The following is a 14,670-nucleotide window of genomic DNA, read 5'->3' on the forward strand; positions in this document are numbered from 1 at the left end:
GCCCAGACATATGAGGGGTGGGTGCAGAGGCCTCCCAGCAGTGCCCAGACATATGAGGGGTGGATGCAGAGGCCTCCCAGCAGTGCCCAGACATATGAGGGGTTGGTGCATATCACTCCCAGCAGTGCCCAGACATACGAGGGGTGGGTGCAGAGACCTCCCAGCAGTGGACAGACATATGAGGGGTGGGTGCAGAGGCCTCCCAGCAGTGCCCAGACATATGAGGGGTGGGTGCATATCACTCCCAGCAGTGCCCAGACATATGAGGGGTGGGTGCAGAGGCCTCCCAGCAGTGCCCAGACATATGAGGGATGGGTGCAGAGGCCTCCCAGCAGTGCCCAGACATATGAGGGGTGGGTGCATATCACTCCCAGCAGTGCCCAGACATATGAGGGGTGGGTGCAGAGCCCTCCCAGCAGTGCCCAGACATATGAGGGGTGGGTGCATATCACTCCCAGCAGTGCCCAGACATACGAGGGGTGGGTGCAGAGGCCTCCCAGCAGTGCCCAGACATATGAGGGGTGGGTGCATATCACTCCCAGCAGTGCCCAGACATATGAGGGGTGGGTGCATATCACTCCCAGCAGTGCCCAGACATATGAGGGGTGGGTGCATATCACTCCCAGCAGTGCCCAGACATATGAGGGGTGGGTGCAGAGGCCTCCCAGCAGTGCCCAGACATATGAGGGGTGGGTGCAGAGGCCTCCCAGCAGTGCCCAGACATATGAGGGGTGGGTGCAGTGGCCTCCCAGAAGTGCCCAGACAAATGAGGGGTGGGTGCATATCACTCCCAGCAGTGCCCAGACATATGAGGGGTGGGTGCAGAGGCCTCCCAGCAGTGCCCAGACATATGAGGGGTGGGTGCATCATCCTCAGATGACCACAACTCCATGGGTCCATGAACGCATCCCCAATGTGCGACTATGTTGAGTGTGCCATATCAACACATCACTGACAGCAGTGTCCCACTCCCATGAGGATGGATGTCATTCCCCCACTGCATGACACACCACATGTGGGTGCGATGACAAATGACACATGCATACCCACCCCTGACGGATGCAGCACAATACACACACTGAGATCATGTCACAAGACTGTATATTTATGCCACCAAGTTGTTGTCTCCCATGGAAGGAATAGGGTGGACTTCCCACAGATACAAAGCCCACAATTGTCAGTCAGGTGACCAAATACCCTGCAGAACAAGTACCATATGTGTGCTAGGCTGGGAGTACACACATGCATAGTGCGAAAAAGGGACCATTTCCCCATGGAGGCATGGCAACATACTCTATACACAAGTACAGTGACTACCAAGGATGGCACAGACGATGCAGCCGGACACATTGCTGAGCAGGCATGGTCTTAGTTGAAGGGATCCATCAGCCACCAAGGGAATGTAGACACAGGTGAGCACAACAATGGTGCAACTCCCTGCAGGGAAGATGTCAGGTGCCACAGAGGAAGGAACACTCCTTGGGACAATGTCTCAAAACACAAAGAGCATACACGACCAAAGAATCATTGCAGAGACCTTGTGATGCCACGCAGATACCAGGGTCCACCCCATGAGCAGCAGACTACTACATTTCCCAGATACCCAACACATGATTACCACCCCAACTCATGGAGCATCAGCACCAACATCAATACCTGAAAAGCAATCGTGTGCAAAGTGAAAACAAAGGGCCTCATTTATGAAAAGTGACGCATCACTGCGTGAAAACAGTGATGCGTCACTTTTCACTGCGCCCTCCCTGCGACTCCAATGATGCGTCATATTTACAGTATGACGCATCATGTCGCAAGGAGTCACAGATACGTCAGTATTTCTGACGTATCTGTAGGCGCAAAAGTGACGCATTGCTGGAGTGTGTCACAAAAGTGACGCAAATCCAGCAATGTGTCCTTTCACATGGGGCAAGCCCCATGTGAAAGGGCCTGCGTCAGTCTTACGCCAGCTGTGAGGCAGGTGCAAGATATTGACGCATTTGCACCCTAGAAGTGGCGCAGTGAAATCTCGTAGATTTCACTGCGTCACTTCTACGATGCTTACTTACGTGGGAACGCCCACCCTGCATACATTATACCTGACGCAGGTATAATGTAGCGCAGGGGTTTACAAAGTGACGCATCTAGGTAGATGCGTCACTTTGTAAATATGGCGCATCATGGCGCATGTTTTACGCCACTGGTGCGTCACAAAAAGGGACGCACCGGTGGCGCAAAAGTGACGCAGGGGCTCATAAATGAGCCCCAAAATGCTTTATTCAGCATGAAAACAAAAAGTAGAAAAGGACACATATTACAAAGGCCATAGGCCAGTCCAGACACGAAGTCCTGGGGGGGGACACATGGCCACGCGTCTCCCCTAGCTTGCCTGCACATTAGATACCTCTGGTTGATCGACTGGGGTGGGGGCATCATGTGGGGAAGGACCAGGCACCGCAGGGACAGGAGGGGGTAGGGCAGGTGTTGGGGTGCAGGGACGGACGACTCCACCACAGGGGGTGGGGCAGCGCCAAAGGTGGAGATCAGTATTGCGCGGCACACGTCCGCAAGCTCTTGCAGCGTCTCCCCTGCACCCAAAGGAACCACATGCCCCAAGGAGGGGAGGGGTCGGAGGGATGGGTTGCAGCGCTACTGGGGGAGGTGGTGGACAGGGGGGGGGGGACTCAACTCCCCTACCCGTGGAGTGCCTTGCCCGTTTGCGCACAGGTGAAACAGTGGGGCTGAGGCCCAGCACAGCCAAGTAGGTCTCCTTCTCAGACTGTGGGGCAGGGGAGCCGAGGGGAGTGACATTGGAGGGACTGGGGAGTGAGGCATGCGGACTCCGACTGTGGCTGCGTGTCTGCCTGTGTGCCCTAGACCCAGTGGGTGTGCCTTCTTCCCCCTGAGTGTGCGTGACAGGAGGTGTGCGCCTGCCCTTCCCTGTTGGTGTGCTGCCTGTGTCTGGTGTGGTGCCTGCCTGGGAAGGTGTGTGTGTGCTTGGGACAGGAATGGGAGTGGGAAGTGTGGATGGCGCAGGGGTAGGTGGGGGGAGCAAGCGCTGCAGGACACTCACTGCTGCCGTCAGTGACGAGTCCATGGACCTCAGCAACATCCGTTGGTCAGACATCGCTGATGACATGCCCTCCATGTACAACACCATCTGTGTCAGCAGTCTGCCTAACCTGCAACTGCTGCTGAATGTCCACAGACTCGGCAGTGAGGGCAGCAGGGGAGACAGGGGCAGGGGGTGCGGTGCCTGGCACGAAGGAGACACGTTGTTGCCCTACACGGACAAAAGGGACCGGAGCAACTGGGAGGGCGGTGATGGGAATGGAGTGGGCGGTGACAGTTGTAGTGCTGCTGCCAGCTGTTGGAGCAGCCTCCGCCCCCTCAGGGAGTTCAGCCTCGGACCCGTCTGCGTCGTAGTCAGTGGTGGTACTACCCAGGTCCTCCGCCGCACTTCCCTCGCCCTCCGTGCCACTTGATGCTGCCGACTCACCAGGAGTGGTGGCACTGGTGCTGGATCCCTCCTCCACGTCCGTGCAGGTGTCTCCCTCGGTGTCCTCCGATGATGCTGTGGGCAAGGTGAAGAGACAGGAAATAATCAGTCACCTGTGTACATCTGACACATGAGTCCAAACTAAATAGGTCACAGTGCATATCATGAAAAGCATCATGAGGAACATCTAGAATACCCAGAACATATGTAAGCCCTGCACTCCCCAGTTGATTCACCCAACATGCCCCCTGAAATAATGAAAATCAGGACACCACAGCAAATAACTGGATATCCAATTATACAGAGAAGCATGATGGCATGCCACCTCCTGGTCACTGTGAATGAAATAGTATTGGTGCACCCAATGCCAAATAACAGACGCCAATGCTGAAGGGGTCCCCACACTCATAGACCTGTGAGTACTGTAGAAAAGCAAAAGTAATACTATTTGATCCATTGGGAAGCACAAAACTTTACACAATTGACATATTTGGAATGTGTGAATGTCCCACCTGGGGAACAGAACACACATGTGCATGAATATCTGAAGTCACACAAGGAGGTGCACACAAAACTACATTTACACAGTTATTGTACGAGCTGCCCGCCTAATGCCAAGAAGCCAATGTTAAGAAGAAATGTGGTATCAGGAAGTACATATACATGGCACCACGGTGGTTGGGATGACATGACACCGGTAAGTTGGCATCAGCAACAACCAAGGACTAACCCAAATGCTAACACACTGTGGGAACATGGATATGTATAAGTCCTAAACAAATTTTGGACAGAAATATGCCCATGTTCTAATTGTGCCAGCGTGTTCCACAAAAGTGTAAAAGTGGTACTTGTGCACTCCCTTGGGAGACAGCTGTCATGCAGGCACATCATTGTCCTTCACAAAAATCAAAGTGAAGCATATAAACTATTGGGACATGTTGACAAGTGTAGTGAGTGCCAGGGCACATGACTTCTTGAATAACAACTTAAAATATGCCACCTGTCACATGGCCATCCGTACCATGATGACACAGTTGGCAACACATCTGACACACTACCTGTCATGTGGAGTGGCACACATGTCCAGACACAGGACAATGCATCAGGAAATGGCCCTGAAATTGAGTTGGAATAAGGAGCACCTGCACTGAGGAGACACCCTGATGTGAACGAAGAATGTCCACACAGATGTCAGCACACACAGACCAAACCACATAGCATCTGGAGCACACACCCGTGCCAATAATGGATGAGCAGGAAACATGTTTTTTAACTTGTGACACATGCTGCAAAGCACAAACATGACACCCTGCACAACATGCCTGGGTCACTGCACGTTGAGTGCCTGTCCAGACAATCATCACACACTGGTCAGACCTGGCAAGGAGACATAAGGTTTGGACATGTAGTCCTTGCCCGCAAAAACACCCCATACCTGAGACAATGTGATTGAGACAGTTCAAGAAGTGACACCTCTCAATCTGGGTTTACTAAAAAGTGCATCAGGAAATCCTAAATGTACTCCACATCACCTCGTGAGGCTGCCAACACATATTTGTGACAAAAAACCTCAACAGATTGTTGTACATAGACACACAGGCACTGGACAGTGTGAGGATGCAGAAACAAAATGGGGTCAGCCTGTACAATGGGCACATGTAGCACACTTTAGATAAATGCAAATGAGGCCAGGGAACAATGCCACAGAGGCAAAACTATGCTGAACACATTGAGAATGGGCACAGTGTTGGATGACACACATGATACCGAGGCTAGGGTGTCTTAGGGTACTGTAGTGGGTACACTGCTCCATGGTCCTGGAATTATCTGACTGTAACATGAGCTACCGTCCCGGCACTATGCATATCTCCCATTCATGCACGTCATGTCTGAGGCCACAACATCGGTCATGCATGCTGCAAGTCTGTTCATTTGAACACTCACACTCCTATGTTGAGACTCAGCATCAGTGCCAACTGATATGGACCCCCAAATGACTGAACCGGACAGGGCACAGGCAAGGTAACAACACATGTCTCCGACCCCACCCCCACATGATGCAGACAGCAATGTGCACTTGGATTAACTGCCAGCCTAGATGACCATGTGCAATAGTGATTACACACAGACCAGGGAACACATGTCAAGGAGGGGAAAGGAGGAAGAACAGCAGCGGATGACTTTGGGGAACAGAAAATGCAATGCACATATTAACCCTGGCAGTGTATCCATGCGACTGAGCACTTCCCAAAGCTGGTGACACACAACAAACACACATGTACCTACCCCCTTGCTGCTGCTGCTTCACCTGTAACCGCCTATCCATGTCAGGGAAGACCACCGCCAGGACACGCTTCATTTGGTGGGTCAGGCGCCGGCGCCCGCGGTTCTTGCCTTCTGGTGAGTTCCCCAGCAGGACCCGGGCGATCCTCCTGGTCCAGCACTGGATGTCCTGCCAGCGTTTCCTCACCTGTGCCAGGCGCCGACTGCGAACCTCCACGGAGATCACGGCCCTGACGGCCCGCTTCCATATCTTCCCCTTCTCGTAGGTGGTTACCTGTGAGGATGCCAAAGTGAGAATAGATCACTACACCTTCTCCATGTCACAGAGAGACACATTAGAACATCTTTGATTTGTTGAACAGGGCATAGTATGCTGCAAAATAATAGCACATTTGTCATAGGGACATTGGCCTCTCTGTAAGGCCCAATGCACTACATGGCATTGGAAGTACACAGGTGGCATGAGGGGTGCGACACACTCCCTGATCATGGCACACACTGTACATCACAAGCAACACAAAGCTGATGGCCAGCACCTCCAAGCAGTCACATGCCCCAGGCCACTGACCCAACATCAGCAGACTACACAGATACACACAGGCACAGATCATTCACCTGCCAGTGGTAACAGCCGATACAAACCTCACTCTGCACATGTGCCACTTGCCTGGGGGGTGTCACAGGCGTGGGGCTAGCCCAGCAAGTCAGACACACAGCACGGATCACTTCTCACATCAGCTGGGTAGAGCTGTTGCCTCCTCCATGCAGCTGTGGTGCAACACTCCACATAGACACTCACCCACATGACAAGGAACATTCACACACATCAATGTCCAGATCATTTGGACACTCTCACCACAGCTCCACTCAACTCACACACATCTGTGGGTACAGTCACCTGTCACACGGGGGGAACACTGAATCACCTCAGGACTATAGAACAAGAAGGGCCAAGAGGATTAGCTATGCTGAATGTGCCATGCAGCATGCAGTGAATGTCACAGTAAGCACAATGCAAGTGAGGAGTGCACACATGAACCACATCATGCTCTGCATGACAGACATGAGCCATTCCCCCCCCCGGTACCCACTCTAAACAACATTTCATGTCTGTCACACCTGGACACAATGCCAGAAGTGACAGTCACAAAAAGAAGGGGCACAGTCAAAGGTAGCGGAGTCAGCACTCACCTGCACCCCTGGTCTACCATACAGGCTGAGGAACTGTGGGAGGATGACGTCCAGCAATGCCTCATTCTCTTCCTGTGTGAATGGCTGGGCCCACTCCACAGTCCGCGACATGGTGCCAGAGGAATCACAAGCAGCAGCAGTGGTGTTGAATCAAAGGTTGTGCAGGCAAGTGCCCTCTCATGGGTTCTGGCTGACTTATATCTGCCTTGCTGGGCTATTTCAGTAACAGCAGCACAGAGTGATTGGTCAGACTCATTTGCATCCTACATTTCCTCCAATCCCTTTAAACATACACCAGTGACAGCATTAGCATTTTTTCAAATTTGCAGCATCATGTCAAGTCAACAACCACTTTGCAACAATGTATAATGTGGCCAACTGCTTTTTCCAGGCCACATGATGGAAACATTTGATCTTTAAACTGGGTATCCATGACAACCAGCATGCATGTAGGCCCTAATACTTGTCCCTTATATGTCCCCATTGTAATTTTCAAATCTCCACACAGGTACGGTGCGTTTCACATGTACCCCTAGGGCACCACTACTCTAGTGATACGGCTCGTACCCGCGTGTGTACGGCCCGTAGCACTATGGCGTACGCCTACGCCAACACTACCATAGTGCTACGGGCCGTCCACACGCGGGTACGGCCCGTAGCACTATGGCGTACGCCTACGGCAACACTACCATAGTGCTACGGGCCGTACCCGCATGTGTAGGGCTTGTAGCAATATGGTAGTGTTGGCGTAGGCGTACGCCATAGTGCTACGGGCCGTACCCGCGTGGGTACGGCCCGTAGCACTATGGTAGTCTTGGCGTAGGCATACGCCATAGTGCTACTGGCCTTACCCGCATGTGTAGGGCCCGTAGCACTATGGTAGTGTTGGCGTAGGCGTACACCATAGTGCTACGGGCCGTACCCGCGTGTGTAGGGCCTGTAGCACTATGGTAGTGTTGGCGTAGGCGTACGCCATAGTGCTACGGGCTGTACCCACGTGTGTACGGCCCTTAGCACTATGGTAGTGTTGGCGTAGTCGTACGCCATAGTGCTACGGGCCGTACCCGCATGCGTACGGCCCGTAGCACTATGGTAGTGTTGGCGTAGGTATACGCCATAGTGCTACGGGCCGTACCCACGCGGGTACGGCCCGTAGCACTATGGCGTACGCCTACGCCAACACTACCATAGTGCTACGGGCCCTACACACGCGTGTACGGGCCGTAACTCTATGGCGTACGCCTACGGCGACACTCCCATAGGGATAGGACCAGTGTGTACACGCGTACTCCTACCCAAACCCCATATAGTGATACGACCGTACACATGCCCTCAAAGCGTGTGTACGGTGCGTTTCACAGCTTACACTGGTGATAGGAGGTGCACAGGAAAGGAATGGAGGTGTCTGACTCGCACAAGGATGGACATCAAGTCATTGTCAGTCCAGTCCTTCATGTGTAGGGCCTAGGTGTGTCAGGCAGTGAAGTGGCACATGTCTTCTCATGTTTTAACCCAATAGTTGTGTGATGACCTGTGTACACATGTCATGTGTGATGGGGCACTCTGTGGCGCACTTCCCCTTCACACCTTTTACATGTGTGCATGTAGTTCAAACTTGTCAAGCACTGCATCACTGGCATGGCACAGTCACCAACACCCGCAACTGTCCCCTGATGCCAGGTACACGGATGATGACACCTGACATCTCACTACCAGCGTGCCACGATGTGACTATGTCATGTGTGTGTCATGTGTTCCCATGATTTTGCTGTTGGTGTTCCGTCAACGGCATCTGCTGTAGCTGCATCCAACATGTGTCTGTGTGTAGATGCCCATGTCACACTATTATGCACACCAGGACACATGTGGAATAACACGTAACGTGTGTCTGTATGCATCGAACAGGGACTTGCGAACTTAGGACATATCTGCGTAGTCTCAAAGTCTGTGTGATCATTTTTGACATGTACCCCTTCATGGCAAAGTGTGTGGTCTGTCCTTTTTCCATGACATGTGACCTTGTGCGTCTAGCTTGCCGGCCGCTGTCTGTATGAGATAACATCCTTCAAATGCACATATGTGGATGTATGTCACTCCTGTAATGTGTCTGGCTGTTCACTCACACTGGCCCACAGCTACTTTCATGGCATGTCATGTAGACCTTGACAATCCACGTTTGTAGCTGGCTCTTGGTAGGAGTATCACCTGGCTGGCATACGTGTGCAGGATGTATTGCACAGGCCAGACTCTGTATGTAGCATATGTGTATTAGCTGTTGAACATGTGCTCAGTTCATTGACATTGGTGTAGTAATGTACTCAATCTTGGTTATTCCTTCCAATTTTCTGCAGGGCACCGCCTCTCCCCCGACCAATGCCAGACTTGGCTGCCATGAGGGAACGTGACTGCATACACCGCTACAGATTCCCCCAACAGTTAATTGAGGACCTGACAAACAGGCTGGCACCACACCTCCAACCGCGACACAGTTATCCGACTGCGCTGACCCCCAAGATGAAAGTGATGTCAGCCGTACATTTTATTGCCACCGGTACGTTTCAATTCACCATAGCTGATGTGAGTGGCATGTCCCAGACCATGTTCAGTCGTGATGTTTTAGATGCCATGTTGGAGCACCTGGATGAATTCATCCATTTTCCAACTCGTGAGCAGTTGACAGGTATCAAGGGTGAGTTCTATGCCCTGGGAGGGATGCCCCTTGTAATTGGGTCCATTGATGGGACACATGTGGCTTTGGTACCACCACAGGCACAGGAGGTAGCCTATAGAAACCGTAAACATTATCACTCCATTAATGCCCTTGTGGTGTGTCTTGCTAACATGCTGATTTCCCATGTCTGTGCACGTTTTCCAGGGTCAGCACACAATGCCTACATCATGAGGCGTAGCAGGGTGCCAGAAATGATGCTGCAGCTGAACAACGAACGAGCATGTCTTGTTGGTGGGTAGACTCTGTTTGTCCAGTATTCAGCGGTATCTTAGTATGTGACGGCATCTCCTAACCCACTACTTGACATGATATTTCCATGTAGGGGACTCTGACTATCCCAACATGCCATGGCTGGTGACGCCTCTCCTCAACCCGAGAACAGCTGCAGATCACCGTTACAACAACGCCCATGGGCAGACCAGGCGAGTGATTGAGAGGACGTTTGGCCTCCTGAAGAGCCGATTCCGTTGCCTCCACAAGACCGGCGGGTCCCTCCCATATTCACTGGTGAAGGTCTGCAAAATCTTCCTCGTGTGCTGCATGCTGCACAACATGGCAGTGGAGAAAGCTGTGCCACTCATCCTGGATCCCGATGAGCAGGAACATCCACCCGTGGAGGATGATGGCCTTGGTCATGAGGCAAGTGAGGAGGAGGAGGAGGAGGAGGATGAGGAGGACATCCGGAGTCAGCTCATACGCAACTTCTTCTCATAATGGTGAGTCCCTGGGTCTGAGTATGCACGCTTGGAGCCTTGTGTGGCATGTGTTGCAATGTGTGTGTCCAGCTGACTGTATGCTAAGTGACTTTGAGGTGTGTGCTGATGTGTCACTCGAGTGCTGATGTCATTCCACACATTTTAGCTGACACACTCAGTTCAGTTCAGTAAATCTTTATTTCGCTGATTAAAAATCAACATAAAAAGTACAAAATACAAATACAATATACAGTGTACAGTATATTTACATTAGATCTGAGCCGATGGACATTAAAAACAGGTTAAAAACGAAACTTTAAAAAGGCACTTTGCAAAGGGCACATTACATTATTAATTTATCATTATTCAATCACGGGTATTCCTCAATCTTACCGACACTCTCAAGAAATTTACAATCGAGCACAAAGTGCGGGTGTCCACGGCCATTTGTAAGAAATTCAGGGCACTCTTGGCTTCACGTATTTTAGCCTCCTTTAGGATATGAACAAGAAATCTGCGACGGGGGATTTGATAAAAAGAACACAGAAGTACAAAATGAAGGGTGTCCTGCGGAGACCTATTGTCGCAGCCGCAGGCACCCTTCTGCTCAACCGTTACTGTGAAACCTGGAGGATAAGCTAAAATGTGGTGTAACAGGTTGAGCCTAAAACGGCACATTAAAAATCTGTCCTGGTGATTATGCATTAGATATAAATAGGGCTCCATTCCTGCTCCATTGCTCACTCGGTGGTGTGCTATAACTGATTTCTTTTAGGAGTCAGTGCTTGCTCTTTGTGCTTCAAATTTATACAGTAGCTCTCTCTTAATCTGGTTTCTACATGTGGGGGTAATGGAGGTAGGATCACTGAAAAGAGATAGGTGGTCGATTGAATCCAATGTCTCTTTTATGTACCTCAGCCATGGGATACGTAGGTGGTTGTCCATTTGCAAGCAGTCCCGAGCTATTTGCCTGCTTAGTTCCGCTGCGGGATTCACCCATAACCTAAGCCATAGCATAATGGGTCTCACCTTTACCCAGTCGGTGATATAAGGTAACCCCAGTTCTGTGTGTGTTATACCTGCTGGGGTACCCTGTGGTAGCTTCAATATCCTCCTAAAAAATGTATCTTCCTCCAGTTGCAGGGGCCTTACATCTCTAAATCCCCAAACCTCCGCTCCGTAAATGGCTTTTGCGGTGCTAACCGCCACATACAGATTCATTACCTGTTCCGGCGACCACCTCCCCAGTCTACGAGCAAAGTTAAGAATAGCCCCATTTGCCGATACCAGCTTTCTGCATCTATCCTCCATTAACAGATCAAACTTTGTATCCCCGTCAAACAGTAGACCCAGATAAGAAAAAGAGCTCACTGTTTCCAATTTGTGCGACCCTATTTTAAAAGCAAATTTCCTGCTTGGTTTCTTGCCAGCTATCATGACATACGATTTGCTCAAATTTACGGACAAATCTAATTCGCCCATAAACTCCACAAATCCATTGACACACTCAATTAACAACTAGCATGGTGTCAACCTTATTCATGTAGAGTACATGACCATGCATGCGGATGACTATGTTTTTCCCGACTTCTTGTGTGTCTCTCATACCCAGGTAGTTGCGCATGCTGTCTGCTCGTGGCATCGTTGTGCTCCTGCTATTCCTCATGAGTAATGCAACGTGTGCTGAATCAGCGTTACATGCACGGACATGGTGAAAAGTCTCCTTTGGGTAAGGATTGCAGCAAGGCTTTTTGGGTGTGGTAGTTGTTTGTAATGTGTGGGCACTGCTCCTGTGCAGGTTTTGTTACTATGTATACATGTCGACTCACCATGGGGCACATGACATGTAGCATGACTCACATGAATTGATAGTCACACTTCGTGACAGTCATCTGTTATGGGATTGTGGTTTTTGATGAAGGCATCAATGTGTGTACAACTTCCCTCAGAAACATACGGGAGGCTACGGGTGGACATATTGCGGGACATCCCCATAAGAGGCTCAATGGGGAATTGCAGCCTCTCCGTGTGCAGCAGGGGATGTTTGGCTCACCCCCTTCACTTGTGTGCCACTCCCATGGATTTACAGCATCTGTGGTGCGAAGGGGGTGTCCAGTGTAGGTCCCACATGTTAATCCAAAAGACCTGTGAGTCTGTTAATATTGATGCATTTCCATAGGTGTGAGCCTGAGTAATAAAGGTGTTCCTCAGCCTCCAAGGTGCCTCATCTCTGTCAATGCAGGTCTCTTACCACTGTGCATGCGCCATCTCTGGCATGGTTGTCAAGGATTGTGCATATGAGTCTATGTGTAGATTAGCAACCTGCATGCTGTTCTACATGTATTTGATTCTCTATTGTGCATGAAGTCCATGGCTGTGTATGTGTTTTGATATGTTGGTCCCCACAACGGGCCGTCAACACCTTCTGGGGTGTGTTTCCTGTGTGCAGCTTGGCCTTCAGTTTCATGATCCGGTGTCAGTCATCTTTGGGGATTGTGCATCCTTTGTCTCTGGGTGTGCCATTGAAAACCGGTCACTCCTTCCTTGACAGACACCTGTTGCAGTAGTCCTTTCTGACATCCTAGTCTTTGTGTGGAAATTTTCGCATAGTTCCCAGGACATGCCGCCTGCTGTAGCAGCCACTGCAGCAAGGGCACACAAAGTTTCCTGATTTGGCAACACACACACATCAAAGATGCTCCTCCCTTCCTCCATCAACCCATTCATTTGGCTGCTTTCAACTTGTCTGTGCCACAGTTGCGGCCACGCGGTGCCAAAGGCTGGACCGTCTGCACATGCAACGTGCACATTGCACGAGCCTCATGTCCTTGCATGACCCACATCACACTACAGTCTGATGTTGCAGCCACCCTCCAAGCAACGTCCATCCACACATCTGCCGCCAGCTCTCAGGCATACACTAAGCGCACACACAACACCTTTGCATGATGAGTGTGCAACTCCGACTGCCTACACAGCGCTGCCACGCCTTCCAGGCCCTGTCACACCCACCAGGTCATGTCCCTCCTACTCCCCACCGGCTCTGTACCCCGGCAAGGCCATGGGAGTGGGACTCAAGGCTTCTGCATATAGTATGCCTTCGTTGTGAGGCACATGGCACATGTATCATCTCTCAGCGTGTCAATCTACAATGTGTCCAGGACCCCCCTCTCCACCATCACATGCGCACACAACCTCATCATCAACTCGTATGCCTTTGACAGCCAGGTGCTCCTCACCCTCACCAAGGATGCAGACATTGCCAGTTCCAATATTCTAGATTGCATGAGATCCATGGATGAATGGCAGAACAGCAGCCACCTGAGGCTGAACTTGTACCGGACTGATGTCAACATCTGAGGATTGTCCCCTTACAGCTGGGTCAACTGCTTGTGTCCCACCCGCAGAAGCCCCGCACAAGCACCCAGTGTCCATGCACACAAGATGCTGTGCATCATGGATTGCTTGCTCACATTTGCCATGGTAATCACCAGCATCTGTGCCTCAGACTGCAACACCCTCTGCATTATGCACATGATCTCCAGATAGATCCACTCCAAGGAAAGACGGACCATCCCCCAGGTCCACGACAACATCCGTGTCAAATACTGCCCTGCCCTATACGGGGCAGCCACATGCAAACTCCCAGGACACTTGTCCACATCCAGGCTGCATCTGCACACCTCAGCTGCAACATACCGCGCCCCAGCCACATCACCGTCCAGCAGAGATAGCTGCAATGGATCACTGTGTGCTGCAGGATGACCTTCCAACACCCCACCCACACTCAGGAGGCAGGCCACAACCCCGACCCAACACCAACCTTGTACCACTGTCATCCGAGAACACGTAGTGCCATCTCCGTGCATCCAACCTTGACCTGGCCACCATTTTTCAGATCCACCGTACTCCAGCATGCAGGACATAGTTCTCCCACCTGGGAACACATACCTGGGACTCCCTCCCCGGGAACCTCCAAATGAGGCATGACCTCTACGCCTTAATGATACTCTTCCAAATAGATCTGTCCGCACAGTATTGCAAGCAACCCCTCAGCAGCTTGAGGCCATCACAGGTGAGTATTGTGCTCCATGTCTGCATTGACTGATACCAGACTCAGATCCCAGGGTATGGATGGCTGGAGTTAGTTCAACACTCAGGCATAGTTTGACATTTACACACACATATGTTGTGGACTAATGCCAAATGACAGCAACATCTCATGAAAAATTTTATTTTTTATTTTTGGTGGGGTAAGTCTTTTGGTAGATGTACTA

This window comes from Triturus cristatus, chromosome 1_1, assembly GCF_964204655.1.
Source record: "Triturus cristatus chromosome 1_1, aTriCri1.1, whole genome shotgun sequence".
NCBI lineage: Eukaryota > Metazoa > Chordata > Amphibia > Caudata > Salamandridae > Triturus > Triturus cristatus.